Source organism: Ambystoma mexicanum, chromosome 6q, assembly GCF_040938575.1.
Source record: "Ambystoma mexicanum isolate Mex_15411 chromosome 6q, UKY_AmexF1_1, whole genome shotgun sequence".
Taxonomy (NCBI): Eukaryota; Metazoa; Chordata; class Amphibia; order Caudata; family Ambystomatidae; genus Ambystoma; species Ambystoma mexicanum.
Genome location: NC_090937.1, coordinates 802,098,612 through 802,115,496, shown reverse-complemented (window position 1 = coordinate 802,115,496; position 16,885 = coordinate 802,098,612). Strand labels below are relative to the sequence as shown.

The 16,885-nt window shown below is 48.7% G+C and overlaps 1 protein-coding gene across 2 annotated transcripts in view; it reads right to left on the bottom strand.

Moving 5' to 3' along the window:
* GLRB (glycine receptor beta) overlaps window positions 1–16,885 on the bottom strand; it is a 503,088-nt gene that overhangs the window by 323,488 nt on the left and 162,715 nt on the right. The window lies entirely within an intron of this gene.

Here is a 16,885-nt window from a genome sequence, read left to right as displayed (position 1 = left end):
ATCGGAGGACTGCAGACACCCCAACTCACGTCCCCAAACACTCTCCGTTTGACCCAACTGACTGGGGTTGCACAAGTGACAGATACAAGGTGCCCCCCGCCATGTTTTGTAGCATCTGACTTGTGCAGCACACAGAACTCTGCAGCGTCCCTCTTTATTTTCTGTTACAGGGGATTATTTATATCCTTCCCATCTTTTTCTATTGCGAGATCAGCACACCCCACCTTATGTGGAGTGCTGAAGGGCTACACTGCATCCACTTTCTCACTGCCACTGCAAACCTTTGTGTTAGGAAAGATTTGGAGTAGTACCCTTTGGGTGCACTACAAAAAACTTGGCCTGCCAATAGGAACGGAACCTTTGGTATTAGTCTGTACTAGACCGCTTTGTAGCGTGATTGAGCAGCCAGGCGTATCTCAAGAGGGGTAAATGTAAGCTGTAGGGGAGTTACACAGAGATTCACAGTGACAAGCATAAACACTTATACTCAAGGTTTCTTAATTAAACAATTATTATTTGACTAAGCCTTCTTCAGAAGGGAGCAATATAATAGTAACACACAAATACCTCCAATATACAGTCTTAGTTTCTCTAAATCAGCAAATACCCATTTGGGATGGCACAGAGACACTTCCTACACCCTCTGGTGACTTAAATAGCTAGGACACTGGACATTAATATATCACTGTTGCATTTAGAGCAATACTGAGATGAGTGTCAAAGAAAATGGTTATTAGAATAAAACAAGAGATCACACAAATATTCTGAAGCAGGCAAGAACTTTCGGAAACCTCCCCTATGCAAAGTAAGTTAACCCCTTCAGGGAAGGAAGACCAAACACAAAGTCAGAGGGAAGAAGAGTAACCCGGGGAGCCAGGCCAGGCCAATATTAATTGGGCAAAAGTCTAGGTGAGCTGAAGCACTTAGGAGGTAGGTAAAAGTCTTGCACAATGTTTTAGAGACCTTTGTAGAAAAGAAGAAATTAAAGTAGGGCCACAGGCTGTTTAGGCTTCTGAGGTGAAAAAGCTGTTAGCAACTCTACAGAAGCAACCAAGATAAGTCTCCACTGAGAACAAGTGAGGCTACACAAGAGGTAAGTTCTCAGACTGTACAGTACCTTTGGTTTGAAGAAATGGTTCCAGCTGGCTTCTGCTCCTATGTACCTCTTCAGATCCTGTGTTATTGGGCCTCAGTCGTGGGGACATGAGACGGAATGTCTGGAGGACTCCAGCACTGCAATGGGGGGATAGAAAAAGGACCAAACTTCTATTCAGTGGCACTTCACGGTTTCAGCTCCTCGCGTCTCAGCAAATAGCACTGCCGCAGTTCTTGGCTGTCGAGATGGGCTTTCCTTGCATCTGGGGTCCAGCACTCTGTTGAGGTGGCTCAGGCTTGGTCAGTCCTGCTTCTTGGGAGTCCAGAGGATCTTCCCTGGAGCTCTTGGTCAACTTAAAAGTGATTCACTCCGAATCTGGGGTTCCTGCAGCAGCAAGAAAGCACAGCCAGCTCCGAGAGGATGACCAGACGAGTTCACTTTGGAGTTGATTGGTCTCACTATATCAAGGGGAGAAGTCGTCCTTGCAGGGCTTCTCTAGTTGAGGTGAATTTGGAGCTTCAGCACAGCAGCAGGGCTTCACTGGGCAAGCCAACGGTCCAGGCGTCTCTTCCAAGTGCTTCTTCAGATTCCTTCGTCCAGTGGTCGACTGCCTTCCAAGCCAAAAAAGCCTGGCCTTTTATGCAGGTTTCTCCCATTCATTTGAGCCTAGCTGCCAGTCAAACAGCAGGGTGGCTGTCCTTGCCGGACAGCCAGCCGGCCAATCACCTTTGGGTGCATTCCTGTAACCAAGGGGATTAAGCACAGGGAGTTTTGGGCACCTCCCTTACTTCCTGCCCTGCCAGACACTCTGGAGCCAGAGGCGGGCGCCACTCGTGATCCCGCCAAAGGCAAAATGAACAAAGGGACCAAACCTGGTTTGGCGTGCAGAATAAATCTCAAGGACATTTCCACAAAAATGCCGAAAGACGACGGCTGGGGCCCTTTTAACATTTTGGCAGCTGTGAACGCATCCCTGGTAAAAGCACACCAAGGTAGTTAAAAGTAAACCACTGCCACCGGCCATTCTAGTAAGGGTTGTCAGGAAAGATTTCATAATTGTATGCAATTTTCCCTCCATGTGGCAACCCCCAAACTTTTTGCTGTTTTACACCCTGATCTAGACTTTGCCAGAGAAGCGCAGCCTTCCTCCGCACTCCTCTGAGCTTTCGCTCAATTCTTATGGGGAAACTGACATGCCCTTAAGACAGTCAGTACTGGGAGACTTTATTTCCCTTAGTCCTTTCCTCATGTTGCAGCTTTTGTGCAACATGAAACAAGAGTGCCCCGTAAGTTACGTTACCTCGCTCTTTGGTCTCTAGTCATTCCAAAGGCCCTAGACACTCTCTCTGGACTTATCATGAACTGTGCAAGTCTGTCACGTGCGGGACTGGTGGCAGCTATCGTTTCTCTTGTGTTTTGAACCCTTTTTTGCCATGTATCCGCGCTTGGCATGAATAGGTGGCCTGGCTCCCAAAATGGCCATGCCACGAGGTTCTTTGTCCTGTCCGCTGACCGTCTTGCCCCTTCACCTTCCCCCAGGTCGAGCCGACACGGGCAGTCCTTATTTGGTCATGCACTTCCCCGCGAAACAACGCTTTCGCAGGCTTCTGCATGCCTTGTGTGTGCCTCCAGGATGTGGGCTGGTATGTCTGGTCCCAATACACATCCTGGGTGCCAGAGAGTCTAGAGTGTCCTGAATGCCTGGGACCACCGTGGTCCGTGATAGGTCCACGTATGGTGGGAGTGTTTGTGAGCAGATCTCCCATTGGGTCCTCTCCGTTTTGACATAAAGGGAACTTTGGATAAGAGGAGGCGGAAAACACCACTACCATGTCGATCTCCCGAGTTCACACCAAACAAGGGATAAGGAGCCAAGTATCCTGCAACATGAAAATGAGTCAAGGAAGGTTTGGCACCCTGAGCCGCTGTCGTCCTGCGAGACCCCTCTGCATCTGATCGTCCTAGAAGGTCTGCGAAGGCGCTTCGACCCATTGGAATAATGGGATCAACTATTCCCGGCACCTTCATCAAACCCTGCAAGTAAGCCTTTTCGGAAGTGTCCCAGGGCCAACCAGTGTGCTGACCAGCTTACGCAGGACGCTTTGCTCTGTCACCACCGCCGTTTCGGGGAAGCCCTCGAAACTTGGTCTACTGCTTGCTCTGCGTCCACGGCACCCTCACACTCAATTCGTACACTTGGCATTCCCAGGTCTGAAGTGAGAAGATTGCGCCCGGACCAGAGTAAACGCGGTTGTGCATGTGAAAGATGAAAGATACTAACACTGGAGAAATGGAGTTACAGGTAAGAAACTACTCCCTTCTCCAGCATTGGATCTTTCATGGATTGACATGCTTCGAATAGATTATACAGCAGTACCCCTAACATGGAGGTGTGCAATGCAAACTAAACTATCCAAGCCACATATTCAGTTTGGTATGTGAAAGAACCCCCATTAAGGTACATTGACAATAACTAAACATACGGCATAATGACAAGAGTATGTATACCCCTATATGGGGCTTATCTTACAGAAACAGATGCCAAAGGACCGCTCGCCCCATCTGCATATCTGCCGCATGTTGTTGCTCTAGGCAATAATGCTGTGTAAATGTGTGCGGCACCGACCACGATGCCGCTTGACAGATGTCCACCAATGGAATTCCAGACCATAACGCCGCAGACGACGAGGCGGATCTTGTTGAATGAGCTTTTGGCTGTCTTTCCAATGGTTTTCCTGCTTTAGGGTGACAAAAAGCAACAGTCGACGACACCCAGCGGGCTAGTCCTTGCTTAGAGATCCGTTTCCCCTTCACCGAAGGTCCATAAGCTACAAAGAGTTGCCTTGAACGTCTAAAACCTTGAGTACGACTGAGATAGAACTTCAAAGCTCTTTTTACATCAAGCCGTTGCAAAGAATGTTGGAACAATAGACGAATGTTTGTGGAATGTCGTCGGCACTTTAGGAATAAAGTGAGGATTGGTTGCTAACACTACCTTGTCTTTGAAAAACCGCAGGTATGGAGGATCAATGACCAATGCTTGTAATTCCAAAAGCCTCCTTGCCGACGTAATGGCTACCAAAAAGGCCATTTTCCATGACAAAAACTTAAACGATGACGATGACATTGGTTCGAACAGAGCTCTCATTAGTGCTGACAGTACTAGGTTCAAGCTCCAGTTTGGTGGAAATTTCTTAGCTGGTGGGAAAGTTTGAAAAAGGCCTTTCAGAAAATGCTTCACCAGTCGATTGCTGAAGAGGTGTTGAATGTCTTTTTTGAGTAAATCTCGAGATGGCCGCTAAATTAACTTTTATAGAGGAAAAAGCCAATCCTTGCTCTGCCAAGTGTAATAAATATGGCAGAATTTGCTGTGCGTCAACGTTCAGGGGATCTATCCCCGGATGATCTCTGCACCATATACAGAATCTTTTCCATTTACCTGCATACGAAGCGTTTGTGGATGGAGCTTGTGCTGCCTGTAAAATTTGTCGACACTCAGATCCCCGAACTCGGAGAAGTCAGGAGCCAGGCCGTCAGGTTGAGGGAGTCTGGATTTTGATGCCAAACCGCTCCTTTGACTTGAGATAGAAGGTTCGGAATCTTCCGGAACCTCACTGGCTCTGCTATCGACAATTGCAGAAGATCTGAGAACCACAACTGTCTCGCCCAATAAGGAGCCACCACAATCACCCGGCACAGGTACCTGTGAATCCACTGGAGTGTCCGTCAGATGAGTGGAAACAGAGGAACCGAGTAAGCAAACTTGTTGGTCCACGGGAAAGAGAACGCCTCCCCCATCAATTCGGGCTGCGGCCACCTGGTTGCGAACCGTGCACGCTTCTTGTTCTCTCGGGTCGCAAACAGATCCAAGGGTGGATGACTCCATTTTCTAGAGACTCGCTAGCTGACCGTCATCCAGCTCCCAATCGTGCAGTTGGTTCAGTTCCCTGCTGAGTGAGTCTGCCTCTATATTCTTTAACCCTGGAAGATGGTCAGCCGATATGGTGATCTTCTGTTCGAGGGCCCAATGCCATATTTTCTGAGCTTCGCTCGAGAGCGTTCTGGACCGAGTGCCCCCTTGCTTCCTGAGATAGAACATGGTTGTTGTATTGTCCGTTAGTAGTCTGACAACCGACGCTCGTATGCGCGTCAGAAAAGACTTCAGCACCCAACATACCGCTCTTAACTCTAGCACATTTATGAGAAGAGTAGACTCCGCTGGGGACCATTGACCTTGAACTTGCAGGGGACCTAGATGAGCTCCCCATCCCTTCAGAGATGCATCCGTAACTACCGTTGCTTGGTAATCCGGCTCCTACAGGGGCATACCCTTTGTCAGGTTTTTGGAGAGCTGCCACCACTTAAGTGCCTGCCACAGATTGTGGTTGATGCTCAGCTTGTCCCACCAAAGGCCTCGACTTTGGGACTACTGGTCTGCCAGAAACATTTGTATCGGCATCATGAAGAGATGGCAATTGTTCACCAATGGAATACAAGATGCTAAGGCTCCTAGCAGCGACATGTATTTTCTGACTGACACCCTGGTGCCCACTCTCCATTCCTTTGCCCTTTGAGTCAGTTTCTGTATTCTTTCCACTGAGGGCCTCACTAGCCCCGATTGGGTTTGGAACTCCGCGCCCAGAAATACTAAGTTCCTTGAGGGCGAAAGGAAGGATTTCTTGAAGTTTATCGCAAACCCCAAGCGTTTCAGAAGTTGCATGGTGGCTTTTAGGCTTGCTTGAGTTATGCTCAGAGACGAGCCTCTTATCAGCCAATCGTCCAGATACGGGTAAACATGATGACCTCTTGTTCGCAGCCACGCTGCCATTGGAGCCAAACACTTTGTGAACGTCCTGGGAGACTACTTTAGTCCGAAAGGGAGTACTTTGAACTGGTAATGGCTTCGACCGACTACGAACCTTAGAAATGTTCTGCGTCGTCGACGCACCAGTATGACAATGCATTACTTACCGTAAAAGCATTTCTGATGGTTGTATCTGCTTAGATTCACATGCTGTGCATAGGTCCGACATCCAGTGGTCACTGCGGAGTATTGCATTTTGTTTTTCGTAGTCGAAAAAGGGGACGTCGACAAGGCGTGTCTGTAACACTATCCCTATAGTGACGTGCGTTGTACCCACAATCCCTCACGCGTCGAGGTCCCTCTGTTTGTATTTTTCTGCCCTGAGGGAGCCTTCTAGACGTGAGTGAGTACAGAAAAGAGAGAATATAGAAAAGGATGTCTATGTTCCTTCCATCCGAGCGGGGAGGAAGGGTGGGCGCATGTGAATCTAAGCAGACACAACCATCAGAAATGCTTTTACGGTAAGTAATGCATCGTCTTCTGATGTTTGTTAATCTGCTTAGAATCACATGCTGTGCATAGACTAGCGAGTAGTACCCGGAGTTGGCGGTGGGTTATGAGAAGGAACAGTAGAGAAAAGATGTCTTAATACTGCCTGTCCCACCTGGGAGTCAGATCTAGAGTGTGCATCTAGACAGTGTTTTGTAAAGGTGTGCACAGAACTCCAGGTAGCCGCTTTGCAGATGGACTCAAGGGGAACATTTGCAATGAACGCTATGGAAGCCCCAGTGCCTCAAGTGGAATGTGCTCTTGGCTTGAAGGGTAGTTCTCTCTTAGCAAGAGTGTAACAGAGTGATGCATTGAACAATCCATCTAGATATAGTGGACTTTGAAACTGCATCTCCTTCTCTTCCTGCTGCTACAGAGACAAAGAACTGATTAGTCTTTCTCAGTGGTCTGGTTCTTTCCATGTAGAACATGACAGCTCTGCGTACATCTAGTGTATGCAGACTTTTTTCTCCTAAACTGGAAGGGTTTTGAAAGAACGTTGGTAGTTCTATTGACTGGTTTACATGAAATTTCGAGATGAATTTTGGTGCAAACCTTGGGTGTGTGCGTAGAACCACCTTATCCTTGTGAACTGTTACGAAGGGGTCTAGTACAGAAAGCGCCTGTAGTTCACTTACTCTCCTAATGGAGGTGATAGCTATTAGGAAAGCAGTCTTAAGAGTGAGGTCTTTAAGAGTTGCCTTGTGCATGGGTTCGAAAGGAGGGCCCATGAGTCTAGAAAGTACCACATTTAAGTCCCATCCGGGAGCTGGGTTAGCTATCGGAGGGTGTATTCTCTTTACCCCCTCCATGAAGGCCTTGATAACTGGCATCTTCCACCACGACACTTTAAGTTGGGAAGTGGTGTATGCAGAAAGTGCCGCTAGGTGGACTTTAATGGAATTGAAGACTAGACCTGAATCCAGTAAATGGGTCAAGTACAGAACAATGTTAGTGGGAGAGCAGTCAACCGGGTTGATGCTCTTATCTCTACACCAGATGACAAATCTTTTCCATTTGCTAGAATAGCAGTGGCGAGTATTAGGTTTTCTGGCTTCCCTGAGGATGTCCATACATCTCTGCGGGAGTTGTAAATGTCCAAATTCTATGATCTCAGGAGCCAGGCTGCTAAGTTCATGGTCTGAGGGCATGGATGCAGTGTCCTGCCCTTGTCCTGTGACAGCATGTTGTACGGGCAGGGAAGTTTCACTGGGGGAGCTAGGGACATCTCCATCAAGTGAGCGAACCATGGCTGCCAGGCCCACATTGGGGCCACTAGTATCATGGTAACCTGCTCCTGGTGCATCTTGTGGACCACTTTGTTGAGAAGGGGAGTCGGGGGGGGGGGGAAAGGCGTAAACAAATTTCCCTGACCATTGAATCGACAGACCGTTCCCCTTGGACTGGTTCTGGGGGTACCTGGAGGCGTAACTTTGGCATTGTGAGTTGTCCAGAGTTGCGAACAGGTCTATTTCCGGGAACCCCCATTGCGTGAAGACGTCTAAGACGATGTCTTCGTGCAATTGCCATTCGTACTCTTTGGGCAGGGGGAAGTCTCTGCTGAGTTTGTCTGCTAGCAGATTGAGTTCCCCTGGTACATGTTGTGATAGTAGGAACATGTTGTGTTTGAGAGCCCACTTCCATATATTCTGGGACAGCTTGGACAGTCCTGGAGAGTGAGTGCCCCCTTGCTTGTTGAGGTAGTACATGGCTGTGGTGCTGTCTGTGAGGACCATCACTGTCTTTCCTTGTAGGTGTTCCTGAAAGGCTTTCAGTGCTTTGAACACCGCTAGTAGTTCCAGCAGGTTTATATGCTTGGATGCCAAGCTCGGAGTCCACGCTCCGTGAGCAGTCTGATGGGATAGGTGAGCCCCCCCATCCTGTAAGGGATGAGTCTGTGGTTAGAGTGGCTTCCCACTGCGGGTGTGGCAAAAGTCTTCCCTAATAACAGGTTTTCTTTTGTCCACCACCGTAGCGAGAGAACCAATGCCTGCGAGACCACCACTAGATCGTCCCATTGTCCGCTGGCCTGACACCACTGGCTGTAGAGCCACTCTTGCATTGGGCGCATGCGCAGGCACGCGTGAGGTACCAAATAAATACATGACGCCATCATCCCTAGCAAGCGCATTGCTTTGCGTACCGTCACCTCTCGACCTGCCACATAATGGGGGATCTGAAACAGCATGTTTTGGACCCTCTCGTTAGAGGGGAAGACGAGGCCGTCCTTTGTTCGAATTAGAGCCCCTAGGAATTGTTCGATTTGGCTGGGGTCTAAGCTGGACTTCTTTTCGTTGATGGAGAAGCCCAGTTGGGACAAAAGGTCTACGGTCTTTTGGGTATTGGAGAAGCATGTTTCGTAAGAATCCCCTGTTATGAGCCAGTCGTCGAGGTAAGGGTATACCGGGATGGATAACCTGCGCAGATGGGCCGCTGCCACTGCCAGTACTTTCGTGAATACCCTTGGTGCAGATGCTATCCCGAAGGGTAGTACTCTGAACTGGTAGTGTTTGTTCTCTATCTTGAACCTGAGGTATTTTCTGTGCGCTGGCAACATTAAAATATGAAAGTATGCATCTTTCATGTCTAGTGTTGTCATGTAATCCCCTTGTGATAACAGTGGGATTACTTCCTGCAAGGTCACCATACGAAACTTTTGGGGTTTGGCAAACTTGTTCGCTGGGCGCAGATCTAATACAGGGCGCATGGTTAAGTCCTTTTTGGGTACAAGGAAGTACACTGAATAAATACCTTCTGTTACCTGAGATAGGGGGACAGCCTCTATAGCCTCTTTTTTCAGTAGCTCTTCTACTTCTTGAAGAAGAATGGTGAGGTGTTCCGGTGTCATGCGTCGGTTCCGTGGGGGTCTGTACTTCGGGGAACCGTTGAATTCGATGCAGTATCCGTGGGCTATGGTGGATAATACCCAGCGGTCTGACGATATTCCCTCCCATGCTGAAAGGAACGATGTTAGCCGGCCCCCGACCGGTGATGCATGGGAGGGGACCCGAATCTTCGGGTCATTTGTTGGTATTGGGCATGGAACCTTTGGGGCTGGAGCCGCGACCTCTTCCTTTGCCACGGCGTTGGCCTCTTTGACTGAACTGGGTGTTGTTACCCTGGTTAGAGGGCCAGTTGGTAGCAGAGTAAAATTGCTGTCGGTTTTGCTGCTGGCGTTGGCCACGAAAGGAGCGTCTATTGCCATAGCTGCGTCTGTTAGGGGGCCTAGATATTTGGTCAAGAGTCTTTATGGTATCAAACTCTTTCGTCGCATGTTCTAGGGCCTCATCAACTGCTTTCACAAACAGATGTGTTTGTTCTATGGGCTTATTTATCAGGGAAGCCTGGGTTTCCGGCTTAAATCCCGAAGTGCGCAGCCAGACATGGCGTTGAGAAGTAATCCCTGAACCAGGGAACGGCCAGCCGTCTCTGCGGCATCTAAGGAGTTCTTTACGATGCCCTGGTTTAGAAGAGTTCCCTCTGAGATTATAGCTAACAGGCGTGAACGCAGGGGTTCTGGTGCGTCCTCTGCTTCGCTGCACAGCTTGCTCCACTGTGCATCTGCGTAGCTAGCTAGTAGGGAATTGTTATTTGCAATCCTAGTTGAGAAGGCGGCGGAGGTCGTGATTCTCTTCCCAAGTGCATAGAGCTTCTTGCCCTCTGTCAGGTGGTGCCTCACTAGTGGATAGTGGTACCCCCGCTCTTTTTCTTGTATTAGTAACTACGAGGGAGTCCGGAATAGAATGTCCTCTGATGTACAAAGGGTCAGAGGACGAAGGGCTGAAGAGCTTTTCTATCCGAGGGTTGACCCCTCTGACTAAGGCAGGATTGGAAAGGGAAGGAGTTATTCTTCTCTTTATAGAAGCCAGGAGCGGAATACACTCACTAACAGGGGCTTTTTCTTTAATAACTTTCTCTACAAAGTCTATGTCAGGAAGAGTCTCCGCTGTGTCTATTTCAAAATGCGCTGCTGCCTTGCGCAATAGTGTATTAAGTGAAGGTTGGTCATCTATGGGAGAGGTGTTTCCAATAGGTGAATCCTTGGGAGGAGAAAGGTGAAAGACATCAGGGTCTGAGTGCACTGATGGGGATTGCCAAGGCTGCACTGATGGGGATTGCCAGGGCTGCGAGGTAGCTATATCTTCTTCAAAAGGTCCTGCACTAGTGTAAGGATCTTCTTCAAACCCCTCTTCCTCATGTTCTTCCTCTCCACCCAAACACTCCTCATCTTCCTGGAGGTATTGCTCCTCTTCAGTGAGGTCATATACGTCTGTAGAAGGGGGGAAACAGCCTAGGAATCTTGACCCTAGGGTCATCCTGGGACCATTCTCTTGGTCTTTTGGGTGTGGGTGGGTTTTGGCTTCCCAAAAACCTTTCCATTTTCTCCATACAAGAATGGAGTCTTTCAAGGGTCTCATGGGGGACCCCTGAATAGTCTAGAGGGGGGAAATCAGTGTCTTCACCTTCAAAACGCTCCCACAACGTCGAAGAAAGGTTTCCGTCGCCCTCTGAAAAGCCCTCCGGTAGTTCAGAAGTGTCCTTAGATGAAGGGGGCAGTTCCCGGCTACTCTTGCGCTTTTTCGGTGTTTCCATAGCTTTTTGTGCGGTATTCGACGTTTGTTTCGTCGTCCGCTTACGTTTGTCTTCGGAAACAATTCTCGCCAACGAGTTTGTCAGTAGAGGGCTCTGGTGTCGACGTTGCCTGCGTTACGCGTTGTTCCTCGACGGCCGCTCTATGGAGCGTTACGTCGGATGATTTTGAGGTAGCGCCCGTGTTTGATGAAAGCCCAATCGCTGGTCGCGGCTGCGTTTGCGGGTGGGGCTTGAGACCTTTACGGTCTGAGGTAGACGCCGGAGTGCCCTGCGTCCCCTTCGGCGCTGATGGATCCTTCATCTTCGACGAAGAAGAGCCGTGGGTTGTGTGCTTAGGCCTATGGGGTCTATGTGCGTCCTTGTCGCCGGGGTGTTCATCCCCATAAGCAGGGCGTGAGCCGAGCCCGTCGGGGCTGGGGACGGACGTCGAGGAGCGCGAGCGCTCCTTCTGGGGGTTAATGACTTCCGTAACGGACGTCGAGTTATCACCCTCCTCATCACTTTCTGTAACAGCGGCGGCGGGTGAGGAAACTGACTTCGACATAGCGTAGTCCGCCCACCTCTTAACTTTTCGTTCTTTAAGAGTTCTTGGTTTCAAGAGCTTACAGGCCGCGCAGCTGTCCTCCTTATGATCGAGGGGCAAGCAACGATTAGAGCTTGTGTTTGTCCTTCCAAGTGTATTTGCCCCTACAGCGTGGGCAAAACTTAAAAGGTGTCCTCTCCATAGCTGAGGCAATAATAACTGGTGATAACAACCCCAAGGGAAAGATAGGGGAGAAAGACATTCTCAAAGAGAAGATAAAAGTTCGAACCCCCACTCTCCCTACTGTATGTTGGCCGGCGAGGCCAGGCCACGTGTTCGGCAGCGCCGAAGGATCTCCTCCATCTCTTCCCCTCCGTCGAAACGTTCGGCGGAGAAACAGCTTCACAGCTAACGTCGAGGGGAGGGATCTTTAACAATATAATAAGTATAATTAAGGATCGAGGTCCGTAGTAAGTATTTGCAATGTCTCTCTAGGAGCTCCGCGTAAGGCGACCAGAAGCTGGGCGGAAAAAAACAATCTGAGGGACCTCGACGCGTGAGGGATTGTGGGTACAACGCACGTCACTATAGGGATAGTGTTACAGACACGCCTTGTCGACGTCCCCTTTTTTGACTACGAAAAACAAAATGCAATACTCCGCAGTGACTACTGGATGTCGGACCTATGCACAGCATGTGATTCTAAGCAGATTAACAAACATCAGAAATGAAAATATGCGTCCTGTAGATCTAACAACGCCAGAAAATCTCCTGGCTGTACTGACCGGATGACCTCCTGAAGTGTAAGCATCTTGAATTTTAAACCTTTTAGGGTCTTGTTGAGGGAACGAAAATCCAGAATAGGTCGCCATTTGCCGTTGGGTTTTTTGACCACGAAGTAACAAGAGTAAACTCCCTGACACCTCTCGGCAACTGGAACAAATTCTATAGCCCCTTTCTGCAGCATAAGCTCCACTTCTTGATGTAATATGTGAAGATGGGGTTGCGCCGAATACACGGGTGGAATCTGTGACAGCGTTTCCTTGAACTACAGAGAGCGGCCTATCGTGTCTAATACCCAGCGGTCTGTTATACTTTTCCATTCGTCGACGCGACGGGCCACGCTTCCTCCCCGGACATCCTGTAACATGTCATTGTTGTGACTTTGACTGCCTGTCCTTTGTCGACGATGAATATCCTCTTCTTCTCTAAGCCTGGTAGTTTCGACCTCTTCGCGTTGCCTGGACCGCCAGTCTATAACCTTGGGAGGCGTATGATGGCCTGCTGAAGTTTCGGTCTCTCGATGAAGTAAAACGGGAATTTCCTGATGCCCCGCGGAAGGGACGAAAAGATCGAAAGGCTCTTCCACTTTGTAGGGCTCCTAATGACCTGGCTGTATCCATATCCTCTTTCATACCTTTTAATGCCTAGTCGACTTTCTCACTGAACAGTTGATCACCCTCACACGGCATATTGAGTACCTTGTACTGAACTTCCGGTCTGAAGTTAGTACATTTCAGCCAGGCCTGCCTTCTCAAAACTACTCCGTTGTTTATTTGCTTAAACCTGGACTCTTCTAAATCCACGGCAATGTTAATCGAGTGGTTCGACGCTTCTTCCCCTTCCCGGACCAGTAACATGGCCGACTTTCTATGTTCTTCAAGAAGGTGTTCTAGGATAGGGGCTAAACGATGCCACCTCTATCATACTTTGCCATAATTGCCAGCGAGTTAGCTGCTTTAACTGTCATCGCTCCTACGGACAGAACCTTGTCCTGTCTTCTAGCCTCGTTACCCTGAGGGAGAGAACATTTGTGCTGCGATCTGGCCTTCCCAGCCGCTGCAACCGACACCACTGACTCTGGAGATGGTTGAGCAGTCAAACATTTAGGCGTAGAGTCTGGAGCCTTGAACTTCTTCTCTAACCTGCCCTTTATCACTGGTTCTGAAAATGGACGGCGCATAGCCTTCAAACCTTTCTGCCAGATGTGGTCTAGAATGGGAACTGAGAAGACTGTCTTCCTTCTTTTCCCCATATGGTCGAACAAGAAGCACTCCTTTTCTTCCTCTGGGCTCAGACCAAATTCAATACAGGCTTTGCCCATCATCGCGTGAAAAGCGCCGATGTCGTCCAGTGGTGATGGTTAAGCTGGGCTCCTAGGTGCTTCCATCTCTGCCTCCGACTCCCAATTAGGATCCCTCGAAGGGGACGAGGATACCTCTGAAAAAGAGTTTCTAGGTTCCGACTCTGTAACTCCCCTTCCTCCGGGTATGAGCGTGGTGGTTCTTCGCTCACTGGTCGGGAGGCTGGATTTTCCATAACTCGTGTCGAAGGACCCGGTTCGTCATCGGCAGCTATCGACATCCCCGAAGGTGCGTCTATGAGGAGTAACTTCTCCTCCGCACTCGTCGACAATGCCACTCCCTGCAGCCCCAGATCTGCTGGACAAGCGATCTGTTCTCGCTCCTCCTGCATGGATGATACTGAGAAGGCCGCCTCTGGCTGTAGTAAGGTCTCTGGTAGAACCGCATCATACACCTCTGGCTGCCACGCCCTTGGAGGCCCTACCGTCGATGTCAACGTGGATACGTCTATCGTCGCCCTCGTATTCACCGAGGGCACTACAGGCATTGCCTGTGTCGACGGTAACACTCTCGTCAGCGACGGAGTCTCTGTAGACTATGGTATAGGCTGTGGCGCAGACTCCTTTGGCGATCCCGCCTTTTTTGAGCCAGATTTATGCCTCGTCGATTCTCTACTCGAGGACGACCTGTAATAGTCACCTGAGGAGAAGGTCTTCGAAGGGTCCTTGCCTTTTTTCGATGAAGATGAAGACGACTTTCCTTGATTGCGATATTGTCCATGCTTCAACGAGGATTCTTTTGCCTGATGTTTTTCTGAAGGTCGTTTCTCCATCGAAAGCGGCTTCTTCGGAGGAGGCTCCGCCGACAACGAGCAGTGATGGGATTCCGCCTTGGATGACTTGGGCCTGGATGCCAGGCTGTGCACCGACCCTACCTCCGATGAAGGATAGGTTCCTTCATTTAGCCACGTCACCAGGCATCTATTCCTATCCTTTAGCGTCTTCTGTGAGAAGCCTTTGCAGATCTCACAACTGTCCACCGAGTGGTGCGGGTGCAGACAGTACAAACCATTCATGTGCCCATCTCCTTCATAAACTTTTCAGTCCACAGGTGGCACACGGACGGAATAACGCCTTTCCGGACATTTTCAACTGACCAGAGTAGAACTCAACCTTGTACCGAAGTAGAAACAAACACGAGTTGCTCCCGCTACTTTGGAGACGTTTGAAATCTGAAGGGAGCCGCGGGGCGGGGCTATTTATATCCCTACGTCCTATAGGGTCAAGCGTATGCAGCCTGATAACGATGTAGATTTTTCCTATAGGAAAGGTCTTTACAAATATACTGAGGGTTCCCAGCCTGACGACGGGGAATATTCTAAGCATGGGAATCCATGAAAGATCCAATGCTGGAGAAACCAAGTAACCCCTCCAGCACCGTATTTTAAGACACTGCGTGCTGGGTCTAGAAAGTTACAGTAGTTATCCAAGAGAAAGGTATTTCAACCCTTTCGGAAATCTGAAAGACTTCCCTGTGTGGCACACAGCACCTTCAGTGCAGTGGAAATATAAAAAGATGATGCCTATGGAGTTTGTCGGACTCCACAAACAAAAGTAACAGTGTTCAAATCATAGGAGAAATACATGAGTGGGAAAAAAGGGTCTCACTCTCTCCAGGTAGAAAATTAAAGTCCTCAAAATCCAGCAAAGGTGCTGGGGGTCTCTAAGGTAGAGAGGAATTAGCACATTTCTGAGAATTCTCCACAACACTATTTACAGTGACAACCTTATCTGAATGGCTGGTAGCAGTGGTGTTATCCTACCTACTTTTGTGTCATTAGTACTCCCAGGCTGTACTATGCCGTGGTAGTGCACAGAAGTGTCACCAAAGACCTAAAATGGTGACAGTTCTTTTTGTCGCCAATTCAAGATGGTGAGATGATTCAAGATGCAGAGGGGTTGTCACCTTCATATCCAGAACCTCCTCCTTAGGCCTCAGACCTAGTCATCCTTTTCCTTCAACTGAACTAATATCCGTCAAGCTCCCTGTCTGAGCTACCCAAACATTCACCATGCACCTAATCTACAGGCCACCTGGGCCAGTATCCACATTTGAAGAAGACATTACCACCCTTCTCTACACCAAAACAAAGCCTAGTTCTCAAATCCTCCTACGGGGCAACCTTAATCTCTGCTTCCAAGACGCTAAGAATCGCAAAGCTCTAGACATCGCGAATACAAGATCAGAATTTGGATTCACCTACTGCATCCAGGAATCTACCCATATCAAAGGCAGCCATTCTCCCATTCATTCCAACCTAGCTGCCAATCACACAGCAGGGTGGCTGTCCTTGCCGGACAGCCAGCCGGCCAATCACCTTTGGGTGCATTCCTGCAACCAAGGGGATTAAGCACTGCGAGTTTCAGGCACCTCCCTCACTTCCTGCCCCTGCCAGACACACTAGAGCCAGAGGCGGGATACACTTGTGAATCCCCACAAAGAAAAGACAAACACGTACAAAGGGACCAAACCTGGTTTGGCGCGCAGAGTAAACCTCAAGAAGGAACTTTCCAGCAGGAAATGGCGAAAAAAGAAGACCGGGGCCATTTTGACAAAATGGGCACCCATGGGTGCTTTACCAAGGCTGCAATTGCAGCCCGCGGTTAAAACCACAATAGTAGTAAACGTAAACCACTGCCTCCAGCCATTAATTGTAGAAAGGGTAACAAAAAATGTTTTTGAGTAACTAGACAAAGGGGATACCAAGTAACCCCTCCAGCACCCTATTGTAAGATAGTGTGCGCTGGGTCTAGAAAGTTATAAATGTAAGTAAAGTCAATTTCATTTCACTACTCTTTGAAACAGTAGTTTATCCAAGAGACAGTATTTAAACCTTTGGGAAATCTGGAAGACTTTCCTGTGTCACTGTACTGAAGGTGCTGTGTGACACAATGTAAAGATGATGCCTATGGAGTTTGTCAGACTCAAAGTCCAAAGAAACAGAGTTCAAATCACATTAACATACATGAGAGTGGGAAAAATAAACTCGCGCTCTCCAGGTTAAAAAATAAAAAGTCCTAGAGTCCAGCAAAAGTGCTGGGGATCTCTAAGGTAGAGAGAAATTAGCACATTTCTGAGAATTCTCCCGAACACAACAAAATATATATACACATTTTATGTAAAGAAAAAGTCAGCTAAAAATGTAAACAATTGTGATTAATGGGAAACGCTGTAGT